Genomic DNA, 8721 nt, shown 5'->3' with positions numbered 1-8721 from the left:
TTCCTTTGGAATTTTATCTCGGTACAATGAATCCCAAATTATTTGCTCCTTTCAAAAGTTTTAAAAAAGAGGAAAAGAAGAGAAGAACATTTTCAAATGGGATTTTAGTACATGTTAGATGCCACCTCTGTTTCTTTGAGTAATTAGGTATAGTTCATAGTGTGCCTTGGGTATGGCCCTTAGCTCACTGGACCTTACACTACTTTAATTAAATATGAGCCTCCCGTTTGTTTTGATTTGATTCATTTATTTACCTTCCTGGACTGCTCTGTATCAGGATGAATCCTTATGTACGTGTCTGAAATCATGATCCAATAGAGTACGAAAAATCCACATCCCAGCCAAACTGGGTTTCTCAACCTATGTTCTATGTTCACTGAACTTTGGAGTCACATTAATGGGAGTGGGTGAAACACTCAGCACTCCAGGGTAAATTAGGAACTATTATCTCTAACAGCAGACTTTCCTCCAACCCCTACCTTTCCCCATCCTAGGAAATCTGGGGAGCTTTTGTTTAGCTGGTTCTCTGATAGCTCACCAGGTGACGTCAAACAGCAATACAACCTGGCAAGAACAGATGGAGACACATCAGTACTGTTTGTTAAGAATAAAAGGAAAGGAGTTCCCATTGTGGCTTGCCGGGTTAAGAACTCAACGTAGTGTCTGTGAGGATTCTGGTTCAATCCTTGGCCTCGCTCAGTGGGTTAAGGATCCAGCGTTGCTGTGGCTATGGCATAGGCCACAGCTGGAGCTCCAATTCAACTCCTAGTCTGGGAACTTGCAGGTGTGGCTGTAAAAAGAAAAGAAAACAGCAAAGAATAAACGGAGAACACTGATCATTTTGCTTAGAGTCACTAGCCTGTATAAGCCCTTTACTTTCCAAGCATGGTAATAAAATATTCTTAGTTTGACTTACTACTGGGCATGTGGTGGAAAATAGGAGTGGAAAGGAAAACTTTATTATCTGTGTCCCCCACCCCAAAAATATTTTATGATGGAAATTCCAAACTGCCCAATATTTCTGCTATAAATGCCTAGACCAACGCAGTCCCATACCTGTTTGAAGATTCACGTGTGCCCACGTAAGGCAGCCTTGACTGGACCAGCCCCAGCTGGGGAAAAACCAAAGATCACTTTATTTGTATCAGTTTGCTCAAAGCTGATGGTCTCCTTCACCCCCTTTTTTTTCTTTTTAATCGTCCCATATGTCTCCGCAAGAAACCAGTTGTCACTCAGGAGGCTCTGTTCTCTAATGACTCATGAAATATTCCAAACCAAACTTTTTCTTTCTGCAAGACTTTAGTAGATTTCATTTTTAAGTGTGGAGTCATTGCTTTGTGAATTGCTAATACCAATTTGTCTTTCTTTCTTTCTTTTTTTCTCCACTGAACAATAAAGGGAATGGTTAGAGCTTTAACAACCAAGACATAAATAAGAAAAACAGCTCGAAAGCAGAACACTGTGTAGCTGTTAAACGATCAGCTCTTTTCAGACTCTCCGTAAGGATTAAGGACTAAATGAATCTTTTCACATATTGTTACTCGGACACAAGGCACAGAATCAACTTCATTCTTCTCCTTTGAACCAAAACGACAATCATACTGGAAAGCCTCCCGCCCATCCTCTGAGTCAATTAAAGGTCCTGTTACTGGAGTTATTTTAAATGGGTGTGTTTAAAGTGTTAGGGGACAGATTGTAAGATATAATCCTCAAATGACAGAGGGGAAGGTACCAGAAGTCCCCCAGGAGATCACCCATCTTCATGTTTGTGAGACGCAAGGTCGCAGAGATGGCCAAACCAATTTGAATGAGATAAGAAAAGCCAAGCTTTTGCTACCCTTCCCCCAAATCCTCAGCCACCTCACAAGCTGAACCTTTCAAATACACTTAGTGCTGAGGCAATTTGACATGGGTGGTAGATTAACACACCCACACAATACGCACAGGGAGGGCACCTCCCTTGTTGACGCCAAGTTCGCAGAATCAGCTGCTACACAGGAAGCCAAAAGCCAGCTTGGGAAGACTAGAATTATATCTTTGACTCTGTCTGTCTTTATTTCAGGGCTCAACTGGTACTCCAGGAGAAGAAAGTTTCCTAAGTTCTTGAAAAGTCCTGAGATTGCCTAATTTGGTTTTCTTTTTTGTTTTGTTTTGTTTGGAATTGTTGTTGCTGTGGTTTTTAAGAAGGGGGAAAAATCATCTTCAAAGTATGCCTGTTGTTTTTTGGAATATTTTTTGTTTGTCTTTTTTCTAAATTCTGGTGGTATTCAGAGGCTGTTGGGAGGGAAGAATACAGGAGGATTTGGAGAAGAACAGGATTCACCCTCATCTGGATATAAAAGCAGAAACCCCTCTTATTTTTCTAATTTCTACATATCCTCTTTATGTTATTATTTATAACCCTCCTCATTCTTGCACCTTCACTCTGCTGGTTATATCATAAAACTTAAGAGGAAGAAACAGAGAGAAACTGATCTCCATAGGCACACCATCGTGGGTTTTAGGGCCTGTTTGTGTAGTCCCATACTTAGGCTGCAGGAAGGGAAGATTCCTCATAGTTTTTGCAGGAAAGGAGACCACCAGGCTAAGAGGAGGGGAGTTTGAGGCATCTGCATGACCTAACAAGACTTTCTTGTTCTTCTTTTTAACCACCCTCTTAAAAACAATGGAGTTAGAAAATGATTTGAAGGAGTTCCCGTCGTGATGCAGTGGTTAAAGAATCCGACTAGAAACCATGAGGTTGCGGGTTCGGTCCCTGCCCTTGCTCAGTGGGTTAAGGATCCAGCGTGGCTGTGAGCTGTGGTGTAGGTTGCAGATGCGCTCGGACCCGCGTCGCTGTGGCTCTGGCGCAGGCTGGTGGCTGCAGCTCTGATTTGACCCCTAGCCTGGGAACCTCCATATGCCGAGGGAGCGGCCCTAGAAAAGGCAAAAAGACAACAACAAAAAAGAAAATTATTTGAAAATAAGATGCTTAGAGATAGTTTCTAGGGATAGTAGATGAATACACATTTGTTTCCAAAGTTTTCATGTACTCTAAGCCCAAATACACCCTAAAGCCCAAGTGTCCACTCCTAAACCTATCCATCCTATGAGGCTTGATCTTCTTTGCCAATTTTTTTTTCTTTTTACAGCCACACATTCAGCGAATGGAAGTTCCCAGGCTAGCGGACAAATCGGAGACGCATCTGTGACCTATGCCGCGGCTTATGGCAATGCTAGACCCTTAAGCCACTGAGCAAGGCAAGAGATCGAACTCGAATCCTCAAGGACACTATGTCAGGTTCTAAACCACTGAGCCACAGTAGGAGCTCCTACTAGACATCTCTTATTTCTTGCATATCCCCACCCCAATTTCACACAAAATGAACTTGTGGGCAAATTTCAATAGCATCCATTCGAATCATTACTGTAGGAAGTGGAAAATAAAAAAAGAAAGACTATTTTTTTCTTTTTTCCCCTTAGATTTTATTACCTACATTGATTTGTTTGAGCCTTACACGTTTTTTGAAATTTCCGTGTTATAATTTGGGTTCAGTTATTTTACTTTACCTAGATTTGCCAGAGAATACACAGGAGTTTTTTTCTTGATATTATCAAGCTTTTTTTTTTTGTCTTTTGTCTTTTTGTTGTTGTTGTTGTTGCTATTTCTTGGGCCGCTCCCGCAGCATATGGAGGTTCCCAGGCTAGGGGTTGAATCAGAGCTGTAGCCACCGGCCTACGCCAGAGCCACAGCAACGCGGGATCCGAGCCGCGTCTGCAACCTACATCACAGCTCACGGCAACGCCACAGCTCACAGCAACGCCGGATCGTTAACCCACTGAGCAAGGGGCAGGGACCGAACCCGCAACCTCATGGTTCCTAGTCAGATTCGTTAACCACTGCGCCACAACGGGAACTCCTTATCAAGCTTTTTATTAAAATAAAGAATACTTGTGCCCTTTTGGTTGAGACAAAGACCTGGTGTAACTGAGAGAAGTAAATTCCATAATCTTTTTTTTTGGAAGTGCTCAAAATATAAATACTGGCTGTAAACATTCACAGGGTTTCATACTTGGTTGTTTCAAGTGCAGTTAGAAAAAGAAAGTTTTAAATAGCCTTCATCCAGGAAGTATCCTGGGAAGAAATAGAAATTAAATTTTGGTCGGCATATCAGTATATCTACTTTATGGAAAACCTAAATTTCATGAGAGCAGGGATTTTCCCAGGAATTCATGAACATTTTTAAAAGATGAGAAAACTCAAATCCAGAAAGAGAGCTGATAATCTGGAACCAATACATATGCCAAAGTCACATAAGTCCTTTCAAAACATGGGGCAAAACTACCCTAGAAGAAGTTTTCAGCCTTTGATTGGGGGGTGGGGTGGCCTATGCGATTTCCTTGTAGAATGATTTTGTTCTGCCCATCTGCACTAAGGCAGGCTCTTGGAGCAGACTTCCCAAAGTTCCCAAGGATATCTCCTCCTACCATTTATCAGTTTCTGAGAAGAATCTTTAATTTCACAGACTATTTTTTTTTTCATATTGCTTATGACAAACATACACTGAGAACATCTTGTGGGAAGAGTTATGACTTTGGAAAGGCGGAAGAGAGAGACAAAGACGTCATGATTTTGGAACCTACTTGCAAACTATATATTAGCTTAAAACTATTTAATAATAATATCATTAAAATTATCCATGTAAAATACGTTCAGAGATGCTTTTGACCATCTGTCTCTTTGAATAAATGAGCTCTAAGGAACTTATAAATCACATGTGCCCATGCACTCTTTTGCCACAATGATAGCTCTAAATATGTACTTCAACTCTTTGTATAGATATCTTTATATAGATACACTTATATGGCTCTATAGGAGGATATTCTTATGTCTTTAAGGTAACTACTTTAAGGTAATTACTCTGAGAATATTTTTGTGTCTTTAACATAATTAATAATATGAATAATTATATATATGTGTATACATATGTAAAAAGCAAAGTTTTCAGTAAAACACTTATATTTCCTTTCTTGTCCTCTGTATGTGTTTAGTAATTAATGATTCTTATTTCCTTTTGGAAATTTATAAGATATTGGCCTCTTTTTCCACCCTATGCCATCATTATATTACCTGGTTTACACAATTTGCCATCGTGCCTAGCATGCAGTGCCTTGAGCAGAATTGATGCTATATCAACTTTGTCTAACTCTGTCTTGTTTCCTCCTCTAATTTGTTTACTCTTAAAATCTGATGGAGAGTTGAGCAACCTGAAAGATCCATCCTCATCTGTACTCATGGGCTCTTTCCCAGGTTTAAAAGCTCTGGGTAAATGAATTTGCGAAGTCCACAGTATAAAGCACGATGACACACCTTCCCTGTTATGGTCTTCATCTTGCTTTTAATATCAAAAGAGACAGTAGGGTCAGCTTTTCTAAAAGCTGTCAAGTATTTGAAATGGTTTCCTGCTAGGTGAGTGGAGTAGGAGACAGTGCTTTTTTTTTTTTTTTTTTTGTAACTGCTAAGAATACAAAAAGCACCGCCCCCCCCCCGAAAAAAATCTAATGTTCTGCTTGTTTTGTGTTTTCCTCAATGTCTAATTTCATTGACTTAACTGCAGTGGATAGAACTACCCTCCCACCTTGGGCAGTCAATCATGCCACATGGAGCAGGAGCCCTCGAGCTGGGGGATATTGGATACAGTGAAGAAAATACTATAACCTCTGAATCAAAGATGATGTCTCGTTTATAAGAATTTTGCCCAAAGACACAATTTTATTCCCCAAAGCCTCTTTGCCAAAGCATTTATTATGGAGCCTAATTCCTCTTGCAAACTTAGTTAATACTCATGGATATCTTTTGCATACAGAGCAGGAAACATGCCATCAGAATGAATGTGTCTGCCTGGCAAAGGCAGGGCAGAGCGGAATCGATTAGAGAGAGGAAGGCGGGCAGTTGAATGGGATGCTGCCTAAAGAGAACCCAGCAGATCCGTTCACTCTGCGAGCCAGTCTTGACCTTCTGCGCCTTAGGACCATCTCCCTAGGACCACCAGCATGAAGTTCATGTGTCAAGAAGAAGTCGTCTGTGTTCTCCAAAAGCAACTTCATGACCAGTTTTGAAATAATTCAAAAACATTTGCTCTCTTCAGATCAGCTTCCTTCAAGCCAATGTTTATTTAATTCATATGTCTGAAGTTTTCTGGCTCTTGAAAGTCAACATTCTTGGTCTCCTCCCCTGTCCCAGCATGTTTAAGTTGAGATGGTGTTCTTTCTTGTTTCCTTAAGAGCTCTTGCCAAGTCACTGGGCATGTCTCTCTTGTTCATCTTCTGAAAATCTTCAATAAATACATGTCCTGATTCTCCCAATTTGTCAAAAATAAAAACTTCCTTTCATTACATGCATATTGAATTATTTTCATTCACAGAGGTATCTTATATCGGTGCCTTACCAATGACTGGAAAGACCAGGCTTCACAGACCTTCAACAATGTCTTCCATCCTTCTTCAACCCTCAGTGCCACATCAAGAGATGATTAACTAAGGGCAAAGATGGGGGGTGAAGGATAGATTAGGAGTGTGACACTAACAGACACACTTCACTATATGTAAAAGAGAGAAAACAACAAGGACTTACTGTATAGCACAGGGAACTCTATTCAATATCTTATAATAACACATAACAAAAAAAGTATTTGAAAAAAATGTGTAACAATCCTTTTGCTGTACACCTGAAACTAATGCAATATTGCATATCAACAATATCTCAGCTCTTTTAAAGAGTTAAAAAAAGACATGGTGGACTAGCCCCTAAGTTCATTAGTAAGATTCTCCCACCTCTATACAATTACCTGTCACATCCTATTGCAACAGAATTCTGAAAAAAAGGATTTCCATATCCTAGTCCTAGTTTTGGCCTACTAAGTTTAAGCAAAAATCTTAACCAAATTCTGAACTTAGAGGCCTATGGATGGATCTTTGAGAGTTCTTGAAATACATTTTGACCTGGATAGAAATAAAATGTATTCTTTTTTGGGATATTCAGTATTTTCCCAGGAAAATATATTTTTATTGCATCCATTTAAATGCATACATCATAAAAAGAAAAAAAAAAAATCTGGAACCCAAACTAACAAGCCTCAGTCCTACTTACCACCTCTCATCATGTGGCACATGGAGGTTCCCAGTCTAGGGGTCTGATCCGAGCCGTTGCCACCGACCTACGCCACAGCCACAGCAACGCCAGAACCTTAACGCAATGAGCGAGGCCAGGGATCGAACCCGCAACCCCATGGTTCCTAGTTGGATTCGTTTCTGCTGAGCCACGACAGGAACTCCAGCTTTGTGCATTTAATAGTCGTCATACTACCATTTTATTGTTAATTTTTTTCTCTCTTTGGGATATATCCCCTATTAAATATAAGACCTAGGAAGGTCCTCAGAATTTTCTTTGTCTTTTTGCCATTTCTTGGGCTGCTCCTGCGGCATGTGGAGGTTCCCAGGCTAGGGCTCGGATCGGAGCTATGGCCGCTGGCCTACGCCAGAGCCACAGCAACAAGGGATCCGAGCTGCGTCTGCAACCTACACCACAGCTCACGGCAGCACAGGATCCTTAACCCACTGAGCAAGGCCAAAGATCGAACCCACAACCTTGTGGTTCCTAGTTGGATTCGTTAACCAATGAGCCACGACAGGCACTCCCCTCAGAATTTTCTTATATTAGCTCTTTCGATTCCCAGTGCAGGTTTGATTCCTCCAAGTCTACTCAGCACTAGATATTGCCTAGGTGCATGTGATTATGTAGCTGAGACCCAGAGTTGATTTGATGCTGTGGGCAACGGTGGTGGAAGTCAGTAAGGAGAGGCACTGCCCACTGCTGTGCTGTAAACAGTCCCTTAGGAACTCTAACCTGGAGGTGAACCAGCCAGGAGGGGACCTTGGTCCCAGCTTCAGGTAGAGCCTACATCTCCTTTCCTCCAGTCTGGTTTCCTTGAGTTGAGCTATCAAGAAGGGCACTCTGGAAGTTCCTGTTGTGGTTTAGGAGGTTAAGGACCTGGTGTTGTTTATTTGAGGATGAAGGTTCAACCCCTGGCCTCACTCAGTGGGTTGAGGATCCTGTGTGGCTGCAAGCTGCAGTTTAGGTCACAGATGTGGCTCAGATCTGTTGTTGCTGAGGTTGTGTTGTAGGCCGGCAGCTGTAGCTCTGATTCAACCCACAGCCTGGGAACTTCCATGTGCTGCGGGGGGGGCCATCAAAAGAAGAAAAAGTAAAAAAAAAAAAAAAAAAGAAGACGGGCACACTGAAATTATCAACACAAGCTACTGAAGATGGGATATCTGCCTGGACCAATTTAGAGTGCAGAGTGCCAGAAAGAGAAACTCAGAAGTTGTAGGCTGAAGGATGCCTAGGGTTTGAAGAGTCAGTTTAGTTTCCTCAGTGCAACAGAGTCTTTCACTTCCCCTCTCCTGGAAAGACCACGTTGAGTCTCTGAGACGTCTGCCTTTTTGCTGTTTTATCCTACACATTTCCCTCTTTCCATGGTATCCCTCTCAGTTTCCCTGTGCCCATAGGTTCTCTCTCTCCCTCTCAATATTTTCCTTCTTCCAGTTCCAAAATTGTTCATCTAAGTATTAGATATTGATTCATACTAGAGGAGACATGACTGATAATAGCTGTGTGGAGAAGGCAAATTGCATACATGATATTTAAGAGTATGAAAAAAAGATTAAAATCGCAGTTGTGAA

At 41.3% G+C, this 8721-nt stretch overlaps 1 protein-coding gene across 3 annotated transcripts in view; it reads right to left on the bottom strand.

Annotated features, from left to right (window-relative positions):
* Positions 1–348: 348 nt before the first annotated feature.
* Positions 349–8721, bottom strand: part of LOC110261709 (uncharacterized) — a 551822-nt gene continuing 543449 nt past the window's right edge. For 2 of the 3 annotated variants that reach the window (XM_084968319.1, XM_084968320.1), the window contains one exon: positions 5751–6516. The gene's annotated coding sequence lies outside the window, so the exon portion shown is untranslated. Of the gene's footprint in view, positions 791–1056; positions 1113–5750; positions 6517–8721 lie in introns of those variants that run through there. The other variant, XR_014810259.1, reaches the window with a different exon arrangement.

The sequence above is a fragment of the Sus scrofa genome, chromosome 7 (genome assembly GCF_054392235.1).
Source record: "Sus scrofa isolate SSC_HxYL_T2T_F1_AM1 chromosome 7, Sscrofa_HxYL_maternal_Yorkshire_Landrace_v2.0, whole genome shotgun sequence".
Lineage (NCBI taxonomy): Eukaryota > Metazoa > Chordata > Mammalia > Artiodactyla > Suidae > Sus > Sus scrofa.
Note: the sequence above shows the minus strand (reverse complement) of the source record. Positions and strands in the feature narration are given on the sequence as shown.